We start from the raw sequence: 20,177 nt of genomic DNA on the forward strand, positions 1-20,177 counted from the left end.
AGCAGTCAGAATGGCTATCATTAAAAAGTCTACAAATAAATGCTGGAGAGGGTGTGGAGAAAAGGGAACCCTCCTACACTGTTGGTGAGAATGTAAATTGGTGCAGCCGCTATGGAGAGCAGTACAGAGGTTCCTTAAAAAGCTAAAAATAGAGCTTCCATATGATCCTGCAATCCCACTCCTGGGCATATATCTGGAGAAAAACATGGTTTGAAAGGATACATGCACCCCAATGTTCATTGCAGTGCTGTTTACAATAGCCAAAATATGGAAGCAACCTAAATGTCCATCAACAGATGAATGGATAAAGAAGATGTGGTGTATACACACACACACACACGCATGTGTGCAAAATGGAATATTACTCAGCCATAAAAAAGAATGAAATAATGCCATTTGCAGCAACATGGATAGACCTAGAGTTTATCATACTAAGTGAAGTAACCAGACAAAGACAAATATCATATGATATCACTTACATGTGGAATCTTAAAAAAATGATACAAATGAACTGGTCTACAAAACAGAAAAAGATTCACAGACATAGAAAACAAACATGGTTACCACAGGAGATAGCAAGGGTGGGAGGAGGGATAAATTAGTAGTTTGGGATTAACATATACACACTGCTATGTATAAAATAGATAAACAACAGGGACCTGCTGTATGGCACAGGGAACTACACTGAATATCTTGTAATCACCTATAATGGAAAAGAATCTGAAAAAGAGTAGATATATGTATATGTATAACTGAATCACTTTGCTGTACACCTGAAATTAACACAACATCGTAAATTAACTATAATTCAATAAAAATAAGTAAATAAATAAAAGTGCATTTAAAATGCCACACAGGATAAATAAAACTAAGTCCTCACCCTCCATACCTATACACATCATAATAAGTCTCATATTCTGATATGGAGGAAAAAGAGAAAATCTTAAATACTACCATAAAGGCAGTGTAGTAGTTACCTATTGCTGCATAACAAATTACCCAAAGTTTAGTGGCTTAAAACAACAAACATTTATTGTCTCAGTTTCATTGGATCTGGAATTTGGGTGCAGCTTAGCTGGCTGACTCTGCCTCGGTGTCTTTCACAAGGCTGCAATCAAGGTGTCAGCTGGGACAGCAGTGTCATCGAAGGCTCAACATGAGCTCACTCACGTGAGCTTAACAGGATTCAGTTTCTCACTGGTTATTGGACTGAGCCTCAGTTCTTTTCTAGCTGTTGGCTGGAGGTCTTCCTCAGTTCCTTGCCACGTGTGCCTCTCCATAGGGAAGTTCACAACATGGTGGCTGACTTCATTTGAACAACCAAGTAGGAGAGGAATAGAGGCCATCCAAGATGGAAACCAGTTTTTCTGTAACCTAATCTTGGAAGTGACATGTCGTCACTCATATTCTATTCATTAGAAGAAAGTCACTAGGTGCAGCCCACACTAAAGGGCAGTGGGCTACACAGGGGACACATACCAGTAGGTTGAGATCATGAAGCACCATTCATTTTAGAAGTGGCCTACCACTGGCAGATTACTGATAAAGAAACAGAAATTAGATTGGCAGATTTTTCATCAGCAATAATGGATTCTAAAAGATAATGGGGGAATATCTTCCAAAATGTCCAAAGAAAAATAGCTGCCAATCTAGAATTTTATTCCAAGCTAAACACGGTATAATAGAAGAGATGTTTCTTCAAAAGTCAATGAGAAGTTAATATATTTTCTTAAAGATCATGGCTTGGGAATAAGCAAAACTATTCAGTATATCTAGAGTTTTATATCAAGATAAACTGGTATAGCATTCATGACTAAAGGTAAGATAAAACGTGTTTTTTTTTCATACAAGAAATGAGAGGTGCCCACCACTATGCAAGGCAGAGCTTCTCCCTTCTACATTCCCTTCCTGGAAGGGGCCTTTGGGAAGTCATAGGAAAGATTTGGAGGCTGTCGATATAAAATCTCACTGGAATTATTCCATAAACGTTGGTAAATATCAGCCAGAGAAAGTTTTGCTTATAGATATTTCACTATGGGCTTTCCCTCATAGCTCCATCAAGAGGAGGACAGGAAAATATCAACATGCTTTGAGTGAGAGAGGGCTATGGAGAGTCCAGAGGAAAAACAAAACTAAGACCAAAAAGTAGGGAAGTGAGAATGCCCAGTCAAGATCATGTAGTTTTAGACTTAGGAAAAGAAAAAACAGGGCAAAACAAGACAAGACAAGAGAATAAAGAGAAACTTCCAAATGCCTACAAATGCTTATCTCTGGATCATGTGATTACTGGTGATTTTTATTTTCTTTCTTTTTATGTATTTGCATAATTTTCGACAGTAATGCTGTTTTTTGGTAATAAAATAAGATGTCTCTTCAAAAATGAGAGAACAGTCAATTTAAAAAACCACCTTTATCTTTTCAGAGACCTAAGGGATAGAGTTGTTGAAAACGGTATGGTCTCTTCTTACCCTCCCCCAACTTCCCTATCCTTTGAAGTTACGTTTGCTTATGTGACTTGATTGGCCCATGAAATATGAGTGCAAGTTACCTTGTCACTTCTGGATGTGATTCGCTGAGTTGTCTTCCTCTTACTGAGGTAACGACGAGATCACATGCTGAGGTGGGACCTCCATCGTCCTGAGTCTCAGAAGGGCTGGGACCAGCAGAGGGACTCGCTGACCCCTGTCAAACACGTAGCAGGAGCAAAACGCACACCTTTGTTACGTTACACCGCTCAGACTGGGGAGCTCTGCTCGTCCCAGCCATCCAGAGATCCTCTTGAGATATCCATGCAGGTGATGTCCTGTTGTGGTTCGGGCTTCTCATTTTCCTCCTGATAAATTTGAGAACCAAATGAACTGGAGCAGAGAATAGGCCCCTCCTAACATCTTTCAAATTTCATGCTTAAGATCACCTGATGACTTCGCCGTAAACTTTTTTTTTTTTTTTCAAACATCTTTATTGAAGTATAATTGCCTTACAATAGTGTGTTAGCATCTGCTTTATAACAAAGTGAATCTGTTATACATATACAATATGTTCCCATTTCTCTTCCCTCTTGCATCTCCCTCCCTCCCACCCTCCCCATCCCACCCCTCTAGGTGGTCACAAAGCACCGAGCTGACCTCCCTGTGCTATGCGGCTGCTTCCCACTAGCTATCTATTTTACATTTGGTAGTGTATATATGTCCATGACACTCTCTTACCCTGTCACATCTCACCCCACCCCCTCCCCATATCCTCAAGTCCATTCTCTAGTAGGTCTGTGTCTTTATTCCCGTCTTGCCACTAGGTTCTTCATGGCCTTTTTTTTTTTTTCCCCTTAGATTCCATATATATGTGTTAGCATACTGTATTTGTTTTTCTCTTTCTGACTTACTTCACTCTGTATGACAGACTCTAACTCCATCCACCTCATTACAAATACCTCCATTTCATTTCTTTTTATGGCTGAGTAATATTCCATTGTATATATGTGCCACATCTTCTTCATCCATTCATCTGTCGATGGACACTTAGGTTGCTTCCATGTCCTGGCTATTGTAAATAGAGCTGCAATGAACATTTTGGTACATGACTCTTTTTGACCTATGGTTTTCTCAGGGTATATGCCCAGTAGTGGGATTGCTGGGTCATATGGTAGTTCTATTTGTAGTTTTTTAAGGAACCTCCATACTGTTCTCCATAGTGGCTGTATCAATTTACATTCCCACCAACAGTGCAAGAGTGTTCCCTTTCCTCCACACCCTCTCCAGCATTTATTGTTTCTAGATTTTTTGATGATGGCCATTCTGACCGGTGTGAGATGATATCTCATTGTAGTTTTGATTTGCATTTCTCTAATGATTAATGATGTTGAGCATTCTTTCATGTGTCTGTAGGCCATCTGTATATCTTCTTTGGAGAAATGTCTATTTAGATCTTCTGCCCATTTTTGGATTGGGTTGTTCGTTTTTTTGTCATTGAGCTGCATGAGCTGCTTGTAAATCTTGGAGATTAATCCTTTGTCAGTTGCTTCATTTGCAAATATTTTCTCCCATTCTGAGGGTTGTCTTTTCGTCTTGTTTATGGTTTCCTTTGCTGTGCAAAAGCTTTTAAGTTTCATTAGGTCCCATTTGTTTATTTGTGTTCTTATTTCCATTTCTCTGGGAGCTGGGTCAAAAAGAATCTTGCTGTGATGTATGTCATAGAGTGTTCTGCCTATGTTTTCCTCTAAGAGTTTGATAGTGTCTGCCCTTACACTTAGGTCTTTAATCCATTTTGAGTTTATTTTTGAGCATGGTGTCAGGGAGTGTTCTAATTTCATACTTTTACATGTTCCTGTCCAATTTTCCCAGCACCACTTATTGAAGAGGCTGTCTTTTCTCCACTGTATATGCTTGCCTCCTTTATCGAAGATAAGTTGACCATATGTGTGTGGGTTTATCTCTGGGCTTTCTATCCTGTTCCATTGATCTATATTTCTGTTTTTGTGCCAGTACCAAACTGTCTTGATTACTGAAGCTTTGTAATATAGTCTGAAGTCAGGGAGCCTGATTCCCCCAGCTCCATTTTTCGTTCTCAAGATGGCTTTGGCTATTCGGGGTCTTTTGTGTTTCCATACAAATTGTGAAATTTTTTGTTCTAGTTCTGTGAAAAATGCCAGTGGTAGTTTGATAGGGATTGCATTGAATCTGTAGATTGCTTTGGGTAGTAGAGTCATTTTCACAATGTTGATTCTTCCAATCCAGGAACATGGTATATCTCTCCATCTATTTGTATCATCTTTAATTTCTTTCATCAGTGTCTTATAATTTTCTGCATACAGGTCTTTTGTCTCCTTAGGTAGGTTTATTCCTAGATATTTTATTCTTTTTGTTGCAATGGTAAATGGGAGTGTTTTCTTAATTTCACTTTCAGATTTTTCGTCATTAGTGTATAGAAATGCAAGAGATTTCTGTGCATTAATTTTGTATCCTGCTACTTTACCAAATTCATTGATTAGCTCTAGGAGTTTTCTGGTAGCATCTTTAGGATTCTCTATGTATAGTATCATGTCATCTGCAAATAGTGACAGCTTTACTTCTTCTTTTCCGATTTGGATTCCTTTTATTTCTTTGTCTTCTCTGATTGCTGTGGCTAGGACTTCCAGAACTATGTTGAATAATAGTGGTGAGAGTGGGCAACCTTGTCTTGTTCCTGATCTTAGTGGAAATGGTTTCAGTTTTTCACCATTGAGGACAATGTTGGCTGTGGGTTTGTCATATATGGCCTTTATTATGTTGAGGAAAGTTCCCTCTATGCCTACTTTCTGCAGGGCTTTTATCATAAATGGGTGTTGAATTTTGTCAAAAGCTTTCTCTGCATCTATTGAGATGATCATATGGTTTTTCTCCTTCAATTTGTTAATATGGTGTATCACATTGATTGATTTGCGTATATTGAAGAATCCTTGCATTCCTGGGATAAACCCCACTTGATCATGGTGTATGATCCTTTTAATGTGCTGTTGGATTCTGTTTGCTAGTATTTTGTTGAGGATTTTTGCATCTATGTTCATCAGTGATATTGGCCTGTAGTTTTCTTTCTTTGTGACATCTTTGTCTGGTTTTGGTATCAGGGTGATGGTGGCCTCGTAGAATGAGTTTGGGAGTGTTCCTCCCTCTGCAATATTTTGGAAGAGTTTGAGAAGGATAGGTGTTAGCTCTTCTCTAAATGTTTGATAGAATTCGCCTGTGAAGCCATCTGGTCCTGGGCTTTTGTTTGTTGGAAGGTTTTTAATCACAGTTTCAATTTCAGTGCTTGTGATTGGTCTGTTCATATTTTCTATTTCTTCCTGGTTCAGTCTCGGCAGTTTGTGCATTTCTAAGAATCTGTCCATTTCTTCCAGGTTGTCCATTTTATTGGCATATAGTTGCTTGTAGTAATCTCTCATGATCTTTTGTATTTCTGCAGTGTCAGTGGTTACTTCTCCTTTTTCATTTCTAATTCTATTGATCTGAGTCTTCTCCCTTTTTCTCTTGATGAGTCTGGCTAATGGTTTATGAATTTTGTTTATCTTCTCAAAGAACCAGCTTTTAGTTTCATTGATTTTTGCTATTGTTTCCTTCATTTCTTTTTCATTTATTTCTGACCTGATCTTTATAATTTCTTTCCTTCTGCTGGCTTTGGGGTTTTTTTGTTCTTCTTTCTCTAATTGCTTTAGGTGCAAGGTTAGGTTGTTTATTCGAGATGTTTCCTGTTTCTTGAGGTAGGCTTGTATTGCTATAAACTTCCCTCTTAGCACTGCTTTTGCTGTGTCCCATAGGTTTTGGGTCGTCGTGTCTCCATTGTCATTTGTTTCTAGGTATTTTTTGATTTCCCCTTTGATTTCTTCAGTAATCACTTCGTTATTAAGTAATGTATTGTGTAGCCTCCATGTGTTTGTATTTTTTACAGATCTTTTCCTGTAATTGATATCTAGTCTCATAGCGTTGTGGTCGGAAAAGATACTTGATACGATTTCAATTTTCTTAAATTTACCAAGGCTTGATTTGTGACCCAAGATATGATCTATCCTGGAGAATGTTCCATGAGCACTTGAGAAAAATGTGTATTCTGTTGTTTTTGGGTGGAATGTCCTATAAATATCAATTAAGTCCATCTTGTTTAATGTATCATTTAAAGCTTGTGTTTCCTTATTTATTTTCATTTTGGATGATCTGTCCATTGGTGAAAGTGGGGTGTTAAAGTCCCCTACTATGATTGTGTTGCTGTCAATTTCCCCTTTCATGGCTGTTAGTATTTGCCTTATGTATTGAGGTGCTCCTATGTTGGGTGCATAAATATTTACAATTGTTATACCTTCCTCTTGGATCGATCCCTTGATCATTATATAGTGTCCTTCTTTGTCTCTTGTAATAGTCTTTATTTTAAAGTCTATTTTGTCTGATATGAGAATTGCTACTCCAGCTTTCTTTTGATTTCCATTTGCACGGAATATCTTTTTCCATCCCCTCACTTTCAGTCTGTATGTGTCCCTAGGTCTGAAGTGGGTCTCTTGTAGACAGCATATGTATGGGTCTTGTTTTTGTATCCATTCAGCCAGCCTGTGTCTTTTGGTGGGAGCATTTAATCCATTTACATTCAAGGTAATTATCGATATGTATGTTCCTATTCCCATTTTCTTAAATGTATTGGGTTTGTTATTGTAGGTGTTTTCCTTCTCTTGTGTTTCTTGCCTAGAGAATTTCCTTTAGCATTTGTTGTAAAGCTGGTTTGGTGGTGCTGAACTCTCTCAGCTTTTGCTTGTCTGTAAAGGTTTTAATTTCTCCATCGAATCTGAATGAGATCCTTGCTGGGTAGAGTAATCTTGGTTGTAGGTTTTTCTCCTTCATGACTTTAAGTATATCCTGCCACTCCCTTCTGGCTTGCAGAGTTTCTGCTGAGAAATCAGATGTTAACCTTATGGGGATTCCCTTGTGTGTTATTTGTTTTTTTTCCCTTGCTGCCTTTAATATGTTTTCCTTATATTTAATTTTTGACAGTTTGATTAATATGTGTCTTGGCGTGTTCCTCCTTGGGTTTATCCTGTATGGGACTCTCTGTGCTTCCAGGACTTGATTAACTATTTCCTTTCCCATATTAGGGAAGTTTTCAACTATAATCTCTTCAAAAATTTTCTCAGTCCCTTTCTTTTTCTCTTCTTCTTCTGGTACCCCTATAATTCGAATGTTGGAGCGTTTAATGTTGTCCCAGAGGTCCCTGAGACTGTCCTCAGTTCTTTTCATTCTTTTTTCTTTATCCTGCTCTGTAGTAGTTATTTCCACCATTTTATCTTCCAGGTCACTTATCCTTTCTTCTGCCTCAGTTATTCTACTATTGATCCCATCTAGAGTATTTTTAATTTCATTTATTGTGTTCTTCATCATTGCTTGGTTCCTCTTTAGTTCTTCTACATCCTTGTTAAATGTTTCTTGCATCTTGTCTATTCTATTTCCAAGATTTTGGATCATCCTTACTATCATTATTCTGAATTCTTTTTCAGGTAGACTACCTATTTCCTCTTCATTTGTTAAGTCCAGTGTGTTTTGAGCCTGCTCCTTCATCTGCTGTGTGTTTTTCTGTCGTCTCATTTTGCCTATCTTACTGTGTTTGGGGTCTCCTTTTCACAGGCTGCAGGTTCGTAGTTCCCGTTGTTTTTGGTATCTGTCCCCAGTGGCTAAGGTTGGTTCAGTGGGTTGTGTAGGCTTCCTGGTGGAGGGAATTAGTGCCTGAGTTCTGGTGGATGAGGCTAGATCTTGTCTTTCTGGTGGGCACGTCCACGTCTGGTGGTGTATTTTGGGGTGTCTGTGGCCTTATTATGATTTTAGGCAGCCTCTCTGCTAATGGATGGGGTTGTGTTCCTGTCTAGCTAGTTGTTTGGCATAGGGTGTCCAGCACTGTAGCTTGCTGGTCGTTGGGTGAAGCTGGGTCTTGATGTTGAGATGGAGATCTCTGGGAGATTTTTGCCGTTTGGTATTACGTGGAGCTGGGAGGTCTCTTGTGGACCAGTGTTCTGAAGTTGGCTCTCCCACCTCAGAGGCACGGCCCTGATGCCTGGCTGGAGCACCAAGAGCCTTTCGTCCACACAGCTCAGAGTAAAAGGGAGAAAAAATAGAAAGAAAGAAAGAAAGAGGCTATAATATAGTGAAGTAAAATAAAGCTATTGTAAAGCAAAGCTATACAGACAAAATCTCACCCAGAAGCATATACATACACACTCACAAAAAAAAGGAAAAGGGGAAAAATTAATATCTCCTGCTCCCAGAGTCCACCTCCTGAATTTGGGCTGATTCGTTGTCTATTCAGGTATTCAGCAGATGCAGGCACGTCAAGTTGTTTGTGGAGCTTTAATCCGCTGCTCCTGAGGCTGCTGGGAGAGATTTCCCCTTCTCTTCCCTGTTCGCACAGCTCCCGGGGTTCAGCTTTGGATTTGGACCCGCCTCTGCGTGTAGGTCGCCTGAGGGCGTCTGTTCCCCGCCCAGACAGGACGGGGTTAAAGGAGCAGCTGCTTCGGGGGCTCTGGCTCACCCAGGCCGCGGGGAGGGAGCGGTACGGAGGAGGCGGGGCGAGCCTGCGGCGTCAGAGGCCGGCGTGACGTTGCACCAGCCTGAGGCGCGCAGTGCGTTCTCCCGGGGATGTTGTCCCCGGATCCCGGGACCCTGGCAGTGGCGGGCTGCACAGGCTCCCGGGAGGGGAGGTGTGGAGAGTGACCTGTGCTCACACACAGGCTTTTTGGAGGCGGCAGCAGCAGCCCCAGCGTCTCACGCCCGTCTCTGGGGTCCGCGCTGATCGCCGCGGCTCGCGCCCTTCTCTGGAGTTCGTTTAGGCGGCGCTCTGAATCCCCTCTCCTTGCGCGCAGCGAAACTAAGAGGCAAGAAAAAGTCTCTTGCCTCTTCGGCAGCTGCAGACCTTTTCCCAGTCTCCCTCCCGGCTAGCTGTGGTGCGCTAACCCCTTCAGGCTGTGTTCACGCTGCCAGCCCCAGTCCTCTCCCTGCGATCCGACCGAAGCCCGAGCCTCAGCTCCCAGCCCTGCCCGCCCCGGCGGGGGAGCAGACAAGCCTCTCAGGCTGGTGAGCGCTGCTCGGCGCCGAGCCTCTGTGCGGGAGTCTCTCCGTTTTTCCCTCTGCGCCCCTGTTGCTGTGGGATCCGCGCTGATAGCCGCGGCTTGCGCCCTTCTCTGGAGTTCGTTTAGACGGCGCTCTGAATCCCCTCTCCTTGCCCGCCGCGAAACAAAGAGGCAAGAAAAAGTCTCTTGCCTCTTCAGCAGCTGCAGACTTTTTCCCGGACTCACTTCCGGCTACCTGTGGTGCACTAAACCCTTCAGGCTGTGTTCACGCCGCCAGCCCCAGTCCTCTCCCTGCGATCCGACTGAAGCCGAGCCTCAGCTCCCAGCCCCGCCCGCCCCGGCGGGGAAGCAGACAAGCCTCTCGGGCTGGTGAGTGCTACTCGGCGCCGAGCCTCTGTGCGGGAGTCTCTCCGATTTTCCCTCTGCGCCCCTGTTGCTGTGGGGTCTGCGCTGATAGCTACGGCTCGCGCCAGTCTCTGAAGTTCGTTTAGGCGCTGCTCTGAATCCCCTCTCCTCGCGCACCAGGAAACAGAGGGAAGAAAAAGTCTCTTGCCTCTTCGGCAGCTGCAGACTTTTTCCCCGGACTCCCTCCCAGCTAGCTGTGGTGCGCTAACCCCTTCAGGCTGTGTTCACGCTGCCAGCCCCAGTCCTCTCCCTGCGATCCGACCGAAGCCCGAGCCTCAGCTCCCAGCCCCGCCCGCCCCGGCGGGGAAGCAGACAAGCCTCTCGGGCTGGTGAGTGCTGCTCAGCGCCGAGCCTCCGTGCGGGAATGTCTCCGCTTTGCCCTCCGCACCCCTGTGGCTGCGCTCTCCTCCGTGGCTCCAAAGCTTCCCCCCTCCGCCACCCGCAGTCTCCGCCCGCGAAGGGGCTTCCTAGTGCGTGGAAACCTTTCCTCCTTCACGGCTCCCTCCCACTGGTGCAGGTGCCGTCCCTATTCTTTTGTCTCTGTTATTTCTTTTTTCTTTTGCTCTACCCAAGTACGGGGGGAGTTTCTTGCCTTTTTGGAGGTCGGACGTTTTCTGCCAGCGTTCAGTGGGTGTTCTGTAGGAGCAGTTCCACGTGTAGATGTATTTCTACTGTATCTGTGGGAAGGAAGGTGATCTCCGCGTCTTACTCTTCCGCCATCTTCTCCCTCCCTCGCCGTAAACTTTTAAACACTTCATGCTTAGAAGATTTGCTCCAATGGCCAGGGTTTCAGAAGGATCTGTTCCTATTATTTACTCGTGAAATGTCTCCAGTACTCAGCAAAAAAAAAAAAAAAAAATCTCAGGATTGCTGCACATTAAGGCCTCCTTTTCCTCCATACAAATGGCTAATTGCCTCGGAATCCCAGAGGCAGTGCAAGGCAAAAGGGAGATGGAGAATAAAAGAAAATTGCTTTAAATGGGCTAAATATACCTATGAAGAAAAAAAAAAAGCAAATTTTCCTAGAAGGCAAGTGCATCAATTAAACCTTTCAATGGGGACATCTTATTTATGCTCTCGGCATTAGTCTGGAATATATATTACGGAACTCTATTTACTCCTCTAATTAATATAAATGAGCAGTTACCATAGCAATTATTGCATTATATGATGCACATAAAACTCAGGCTATGCTTAGAGCTAGGGTCAACATTTTAAATCACTCCTGACTCATCATGAATCAAGTGTCCCTTTCCGGATATTCCGATGCTCGAAGGTGGGGCATTTATTAGTAATAATGGAATGTAGAATTAGTGTAGCACATTAGATCTTCAAAGTGCTTTAACTATTTTAACTAGCGAAACTCCACAGTGTCTCTTTTGTGAGCCTCTGTCTCGCCCATCTTTCGAATAAGGAGCCGCGATGAGGCCTGCCGAGGGGCCCAGGAGTCATTCCCAGAGAGGGGCATGGCGTCCTTTCCTATGGTTTGGAAATCCAAGGTAGAGAATTTTATTATTTGTCACAGGAATGATAGAAGAAAGAAGAGTTTACCTCACACCAGAATTCACAGCATCTTTTTGGCATGTGCCTGAGAAGAGTCCGAGGAGATGTAAGAAGCCTGCAGCAGCCAGGTGGAGGCGTTGGGGGAGGGAGTTTGGCCTGGAATCCAGCCTCATGGCCTGGAGCCCGGCCGGGGTTGGGGGGGGGCGGGATAGATGCCCTGCTCTTGCCTCTGATGTGCGCGCCTCTCTGCACCCTTTCAGCGGTGGATCCCTTCCTGGCCAGAGGCCTACACCGCGCGCATCACAGCCCAAATGTGCCGTCTCTGCTCTGGGTGGGCTGATTCCCCTCTGAGGTCTCTCCAGCAACTGGCACGCAGCCTGGGACTGAGGAGGTGCTCAGCTTTGTGGGCGAGTGGCCAGGGTAGCTGCCTGGGCCTCTGAGCGCAGAAGGCCTCCGGGCTTGGTTTAATGCTCTCTGGCCACTGTCCTGAAATTCTAAATCAGTTTGTCTTTGACTTTATGTTTGGCAAGTGAAGTCTGGTGGGATAGTAAGCCCGCGAGCCTCAGCCCGCCTCCCATCCCACTCACCTCCCTGGTACAGGCTCTCGGCTACCTGCTCCCCGGGCCCTGGTACCCCTGAGCACCACCTGGCCTCTCCCTGCATGCCCTCCCAGAGACCACTGCTGCCCCCGTCCCCGGCAGGGGCTCGGTGTGGGCATGGGGAGGGGCAGAGCTGGGCACGTGCTACGGAGCGTCAGGGTGGGACGTGGCAGCATCACTATACGTTCAGAAATTAGGCAGAGGTGCGCCTCTACCTGCCCTGATCCAGGTATCGCGTCTGCCCTGGCGTGGGGGTCTCCTGTATGCCATGGGTTGGGGTGGCGGACTGGTGGCAAAGACAAATGCCCAGCTTGACTTCCCTGCCCTCAAGCCCTCAGCCGGGACCCTGTGTGGCCATCTGGCAGCTGGTGGGAGGAGGAATCTGGCAGCTTGTGGGCCTCGTGGGACCCTCTGGGCACCTTTGAGGGTCTATACTTGCCTCACAAGTATCAAGTGAATGTGACATTAAATAGCAAATAAAAATCACCAAGGTAGGTCCAGAAAGAGATGGTGGGAGAAAGGAAATAAGTTTTATATTTCTGTAACTTTAATGGCACCTTTACCCTGACTTTTGAACAAGGGGTCTCATGTTTTAATTTTGCTCTGGGTCTTGCAAGTTATGTAGCTGGCCCTGTCCTCAGCAAAGATTTATCAGTAATAGTAGCTATTATTTATTGAGCAATTACTCTGGCTACGCATCATCTCATCTAATCCTTCAGACAGCCTTAGGAGGTAGATATCACTTCTTACTAGCTCTATGACTCATGAGTTTGGGGTCCAAGTTTCTTAGCTTTTATCAATATATGCCTCAGTTTTCTCACCTGTAAAATAGGCCGTATTAGATTAACTATATGAAATTGCAATTTTGTAGGTCAGAAATGGTCATATAATGGTAATTCTGTATGATTCAACTTAACGTTACCTTCCTCACTGGAATGCAGGGAGGATTCAATGATACAGCACAGGGAAAGTACTGAGAAAAATGCCCAACTCAGAATAAGAACTCAACTAATATTCACTACTGGGTTTTTATTAATAGTGATCATCTTATTAGTAGTGTAAGAATCTTCTTTTTGTATAAAATTGGGGCTCCTAAAGTTAAGTGATGCAGTCAGAAAGTGATAGGTCTGAAATGGGAATCCAGGCCTTTACTACTCAAGCGGCAGCGCCTTGCCCCCGTGGGCTATTTGGAGAAAGCACAGGGCTCTTCCCGTCCTGGTGTGGCCTAGGGAAGTGTGTCCTGAGCTGAAATGTATCCTGTCTCTGAGGCTGACCCAGAGTTTAGAATCCAACCTTCACACTGTCCTTCAAAGCACTGCTGTTTCCTCATCTCTAAAAGAGAGAAATTTCTCCGACCTGCAAATGCAGTGTGTGTGCATGCATCAAGGGAGGGAGGGCAGCTTGCCAGAAAGGTATTGTCTAAAGAGAATGAGTGTTTTCCTCTATTTAAATCCAGTTTTCCAAGGACAGACACATCTCAAAATTTGTCCTCTGTGACAGTTTCCTTCTTGGAGGACTCATCAGGATTACCACTGCAATTGATTTCTTTTTATTAGCTGAGGATGAACTGAAAAAAGGGTAAAGGTGCATGTTGGATAAACCCTCAAAAGTTCGGAAAGCTCCCAAGACTCCCGTTGAACTTTCTTAATCTCGCGACAGCTTTGCATTCTGTCTGATGATCCACATTTTCGAAGAGGAAACTGCTCTTGCCTGAGGGTGCCAGTGGGGGAAAAGTCCTGAAATTAAGGAGATTTTTAAAATGTAAAGCCTTTTGAAAACGAATGTGGTACTAAGTCTTCCTGGTACGACCTGAGTTATGGTCACCGTATCTCTTACTCATGGAAGAGTGAACAGAAACATCTTTTCCACTCTCATTTCCAAGAATTTCCTGACACAGTCATCGCAGCAGTCTCATGGAGGAATTTTGAAAAACGCATTGTGATCCAGCCTCAGTCCTAAGATGACACTGCCCCTGACAAGCAAGAGAGAAGGTAGGTAAAGTGACTTTGAAATGCTTCATGTTGAATTCTGTCCTTTCACCCAAGGCAGTCATGGGTGGGAAAGCTCACAGTACCACCTGAGCGTCAGGAGCCCTGCTTTCACGTCCTTGCCCCAGTCATTCCTTTTTCTGGGTCTGTTTCTCCATCAGGAAAGTGAGGGCTTGGATGCAGCGTCTAAGGAATCCTTCAGATTCAACATCTTACTTCAAAACTTTCAGTGACAATAATATTCATAACAATCATATACGAATACTACGTGTTACTAAGAATTTATCATGTTCGATGTCACTTAGCAGCTGTGTGAATTTAGGGCGTTACTTAAGCTCTTTGCGCCTCAGTTTCTTCATCTGCAAAATGGGGAAACAGAGCTCACCTCCCACATAGAGTTGTCATGAGAATTAAATGAGTGAATCCATGTAAAATCCTATGTGCTTGCCACATCGGAAGGCCTCAAGAAATGTTATCATCTGTTCATTATTATGCTGTCCTGGATATTATGTGAGGTATTTCATGCAAATGTAGACTGCCTATGCCTCTTCCCCTAATACAAAAATCGCTACTCAAATTAGTGAATCTGGAGGTGGGGAAATAGGCTGCCTGCAGGGGAACAGAATCAGCGCAAAAAAGGATATTTTAATTAGAAACCAGGATATTTAACTAAACATTTTAATTGTCTTTATTATTTAATCTACACTCAAAGATAAGTGTCAACCAGAAGTGACAGTGTCTTCATGAAAATTCTGGGAGCCACAGCTACTGAGGTGCATGTCTCCCTAGTTGGGAATAGTTGACCAAGATGATGTCAGTTGACTTTCCTACTGTAGCTTCTTTGGGGAGCCTGGGACAGATCTGGGTAGAAAAGCAAGTAAAAGGCCTGGGTCCTCATCCCAGCTCTATTAGTCTCTAGCTTTGGGCCTGGGAGGAAGGCTTCTCTTCTCTGAACCTTGGTTTCTCTGGCTAAAAAATGAGGAGGCAGCCCAGGCAGTATGATCAGTCCTTCCACCATCAGATTAAATAGTTCTAGATGAAATTGTATCCATAAACTTGTATTGATGGCTCTGACTACTTTAAGGAAATTACTACCTTCTTTAACAAAATAAAATGTACATCCTTCAAGGCTGGCAATCCCTGTTATGAACTGACTGTTTGTATCCCTCCCAAATTCACATGTTGAAGCCCTAATCCCCAACATAATGGTATTTGGAGGCGGGGCCTTTGGAAGGCAATTAGGTCATGAGGGTGGAGCCCTCATGATTAGATTAGTGCCCTTACAAGGAGAGACACTAAAGACATAATCCCTCTTTTTTCCCTGTGAAGATACAACAAGAAGACAGCCATCTATAAACCAAGAAGAAGGCCTGCACCAGAACCCAACCATAATGGCAACCTGATCTTGGATATCCAGCTTCCAGCAAGGCCAGTGTATGAGCCATGTCAGGAATCAGTGAGGAGGTCAGATGATCAATGGGGCTTTTTGGTTTCAGGTCAATGTTCTCGCTTGAAGGGTCTCCCTCTGGTATGAGGCTGCTTTAACAAAAATATCATACACTGGGTGGGCTTAAACAACCCAAATTTATTTCTCTGGAGAGTGTCTCGGCCCTGTCCCTTCCTAGCTCCCGGCCCACCTACAATCTCCCAAAAGCAATCTTGGCAAGCACCCAGGAGTACTAGCTCAGAGAGCTGACACCCTAAGCAGCAGACTCAAAAATGTCAGTTTAAAGAGAACTCAGGTCCCTCTTCCCCTCTCCTGACCTCCTCAAGGCCACCTACCTAGTTATAATTGTCTAAGAATCCACTTTTCTAGGGATAGACCCAGGAAATCAGGGTAGAGCACAGCTACCAGGGACCACCCAGACAACTGGATTGGAATGGAACATAGTAAGGGCAACCCTTACAGCTACACTAAGAGCTGACAAACGTGAGTGCCTATGATGCCCTGGCACTGTTCTAAGCATGTTACACATGTCAGCTAGTGTACTTCTCACAATAAGCCTATGAGGTTGCTACTATTATCCTCATTTAACAGATGAGAAAATTGAGGTCCAGAGAGTGGAAGTAGCTTGCCCAAGGTCACAAAGCAGATTGTAACAGAGCTGGCATTCAAGCCCAGGCAGTCTGGCTCCAGAGCCCACACGTATAACTGCTACACTGTGCAGACACACACCCAGAAACAGCGCAGAGCTAAGCAGGCCCTGAGTGAGTTAGAGCACTGGGCTCAGATCTAGTAGGTGCTAGAAAAATGGCCACCTTGCCTCACGCTGCTCAGAGGCTAGAGGAGAGAGACAGACATGTAGACAACTGACAACAATATAATGCCATGCAGCCCAAGGGCCAGTTACTGCTGCCCCCTGGAGGGTTTACAGGAAGCATCAAAGAAGAGTAGACTTTTATGTCCATCAACAGATGAATGGATAAAGAAGATGTGGTGCATATATACAATGGAATATTACTCAGCCATTACAAAGAATGAAATAATGTCATTTGCAGCAACATGGATGGACCTAGAGATTATCATATTAAGTGAGGTAAGTCAGACAAAGACAAGTATTATGTGATATTGCTTATATGTGGAATTTAAAATATGACACAATTGCACTTATTTATAAAACAGACCAACAGACAGAAAACAAACTGATGGTTACCAAATGGGAAAAGGGTGGGGGATAAGTTAGGAGTTTGGGATGAACAGATACAAGCTATATATACAAAATAGATAAACAATAAGGTCCTATTGTACAGCACGGGGAACTATATTCAATATGCTGTAATAAATCATAATGGAAAAGAATCTGGCAAAGAACAGATATAGATATATGTATAACTGATTTACTTTGCTGTACAGCAGAAACTAACACAACATTGTAAATCAACTAGACTCCAATAAATAAACAAATAAATAAATAAATATTTTTTTTAAAAAAAAGAAGAAGAGACTTTTGCATTAGACGTAAAGCTTAAAAGAAACAACTACTAGGGCCTTCCTCCAGAGTAAGCAGACCAAGTCTCCCAGAGCACGCTGCTGCCACGCATACAGAGAGTATATTGTCCCTCATTATTTTGGTGAAATTCTGTAAAGTAGGTCACATTTGATATGTTAAGAAATTATTGCAAAGCAAAAACAGAATTTTAAAATACATAAATATCCTCATACCCATTAGGATGGCCACTATGAAAACACAGAAAATAACACATGTTGGTGAGGATGTGGAGAAAATGAAACCCCTGTGGGTGGGAATGTAAAATAGTGCAGCCACTATGGAAAACGGTACGGCAGTTCCTCAAAAAATTAAACATAGAATTCCCCTATAATCCAGAAATACACACCTAGGTATATATCCAAAAGAACTGAAAGCAAGATCTCAAAGAGATATTTGCCCATCTGTGTTCATGGGAGAATTATTTACAATACCCAAGAGGTGGAAGCAACACAAGTGTGCATCAGTGGATGAATGGATACACAAAATGCGGTATATGTGTACAATGTACTACGATTCAGCCTTAAAAAAGGAGGAAATTCTGTCACGTGGTACAACATGGGTGAACCTTGAGGACATTATGCTAAGTGAATTAATCCAGTCACAGACGAATATTGTATGATTCCGCTTACTTGAGGTACTTAGTCAAATTCACAAAGACAGAAAGTAGCACGGTGGTTGCCCGCGTCTGGGGGAGGGGAAATGGGGAGTGGCTGCATTATGGGAATAGAGTTTCAGCTTTGCAAGATGCAAAAGTTCTGGAGATTGCTTATGGATAATGTGAATATGCTTAACACTACTGAACTGTATACTTTGAAATAGTTAAGATGGTAAAGTCTATGCTAGTGTGTTTCTTACCACAATTTTTAAAAAGTACACATATAAACCATGGCAGCTGTGCTGTAATCTTGATCGAATACAAAGCCATAATTTTGAAGTGATGTCCAGAGTATTGCTGATTCCTAATGGACCTTTGTTCATACTGATGCTACCTTGATTTCTAAGCTTAACATGAAATGGCAGCCGGATGCACCTAGAATCCACTGATGACTCCCTCTTTGCCCCTTCTTTTGTTTCTAAAAGATTTTTTCCCATATTAACACATTATTAGCAACACAACATGCCACCTGCTCAGTCGGGAAGACTCAGCCACAGCATAATGATCAATGGGTTCAATAACCCTAACAGTATTTATTCTGCGCAAGATAAAGATCACCAGAGTCTTGTAACAGACCTCAAACATGGAAGCGATCGTCTTCCCGTTTAAATTGAAAAGAGGAATCTACAATCTGTGCTGCATGTTAAACAATCAAAGCCCTGAAAAAGGCAAATAATGGCCCCATGGAGTGAAGACTGGGACCCCCCCAGAGCTTGGCTCCAGCAAATCTCTATCACTACCAGCGTCCAGTGAAGCGGTCTTGGCAGGGGGACTTCCCTGGTGGTCCAGTGGCTCAGGGTCCGTGCCCCCAGTGCAGGGGGCCCGGGTTCGATCCCTGGTCAGGGAACTAGATCCCACACGCTGCAACTAAAGATCCCGCATGCCCCAACTAAGATCCGGTGCAGCCAAATAAATAAATATTAAAAAAAAAAAAAGGTCTTGGGGATTAACGGAGCATGGGTGTAATCCCGTTGGGAAAGACAGTGATGGTATGGCTTCCGGAGTCCAAAAACCCTGGATTCAAATTTCAGCCCCTCCACCTAGTGGTAGCGTGCTATTAGAAAAATCATTTCCCTCTGTGTTTCAATCTCCTCATCAGTAAAATACAAAGAATAACAGAACTGGGCTCATAGAATTGCTGTGAGGATTGATGGGATAATACACGTGAAGCACTTAGCATAGTACCATTACATCCTTAATACATTATTGCTACTGTTATTGTTGTTGTCATTTTAATATGGTGCTCAAAAAAGGGCGTGCTCAACGACCTTCCTGAAGTATTTTTGTAGCTTAGATTTCCTGGAAGGGAAAAAGGTGTCTTCATTAATTGTTATGCTTGGACATGGTTAAGTCAGTCAACAAGTAGATCCCGGGCCTCAAGGGGCTATAGTCCAGTATTTCCAGGAAGTCTGCTGAATCTACCCCTTGGTCTTCCCATCAGCCATGCTGCTCTGAACTTAGTAGGCCTCAATGAATGTGGCTGAGCAAGCACTGCCAGGGCTTAGTCCAGAGATTTCCACCCCATCAGTTGAGGCCTCAAGCACCACACCTCCTCACCACCACCACAGCATTTGCCAAGCTTCTGGGCTTGGAGTCAGCAGTAGAAAGAACCAAAAGCCAAAGTCTCTCTCCTAGAGCCAATGCAAGTGTTTCTAGATCAGCCTTGAATGGTCGGACCACCGAAGAGGGAATGCCTTCCTTACCAGCTAGAGCTTAGTCCCTCCTCAAAGAATTACTAGGGCTTCCCCAGGCCAGTTGGGCAGTTGTTTGGCTCCAGGCTGCACCTGAAATAAACCAGGTCTTAATTATTTCTCATAATTTTTTTGGCTGCGTGGCATGCAGGATCTTAGTTCCCCCCACGAGGGATTGAACCCGGGGCCCTTGCAGTGGAAGCATGGAGTCTTAACCACTGGACCGCCAGGGAAGTCCCAATTTCTCATAATTTTAAATATTGGGTAGGCCAAAAAGTTCCTTCGGGTTTTTCCGTAAGATGTTATGGAAAAACCGGAAGGAACTTTTTGGCCAACCCAATGGTATCTTTCATTCCCAAAGCATTTACCCCAATTCGGGCATAGTTCTAAGCACTTAATGTGCTTAGAACTCACTTAATGCTCACAAACAACCCTATGAAGTAGATGCTCAAAGGGGTCAAGTCTTCCAGCTACCTTCCCTGAACCTCAGCTGGAATAAGGTTCCTGTAGCTGCTTAGTTCCTCAAACAGCCAAATAACCCTGATGTAGGAGATGCTGCTAAGTCATCTTCCCAGTCCAGACAAACTGCCTTCTGCTTGTGAACTGAGGTCAGCTGAGGTTAAAGTACAAAAAAAGGATCAGGAGAAGCGTTATTTTTTCAGTGAGTTATGGAAATGATGTAGAGCCCCAGCACCTGGTGTATCTCCCAGCATAGAATATAACACAGAGAGTATGTGTGGGCTAGGTGAATAAGTGAATGAATGAAGCATACTAATTT

Source organism: Balaenoptera acutorostrata, chromosome X (assembly GCF_949987535.1).
Source record: "Balaenoptera acutorostrata chromosome X, mBalAcu1.1, whole genome shotgun sequence".
Lineage (NCBI taxonomy): Eukaryota > Metazoa > Chordata > Mammalia > Artiodactyla > Balaenopteridae > Balaenoptera > Balaenoptera acutorostrata.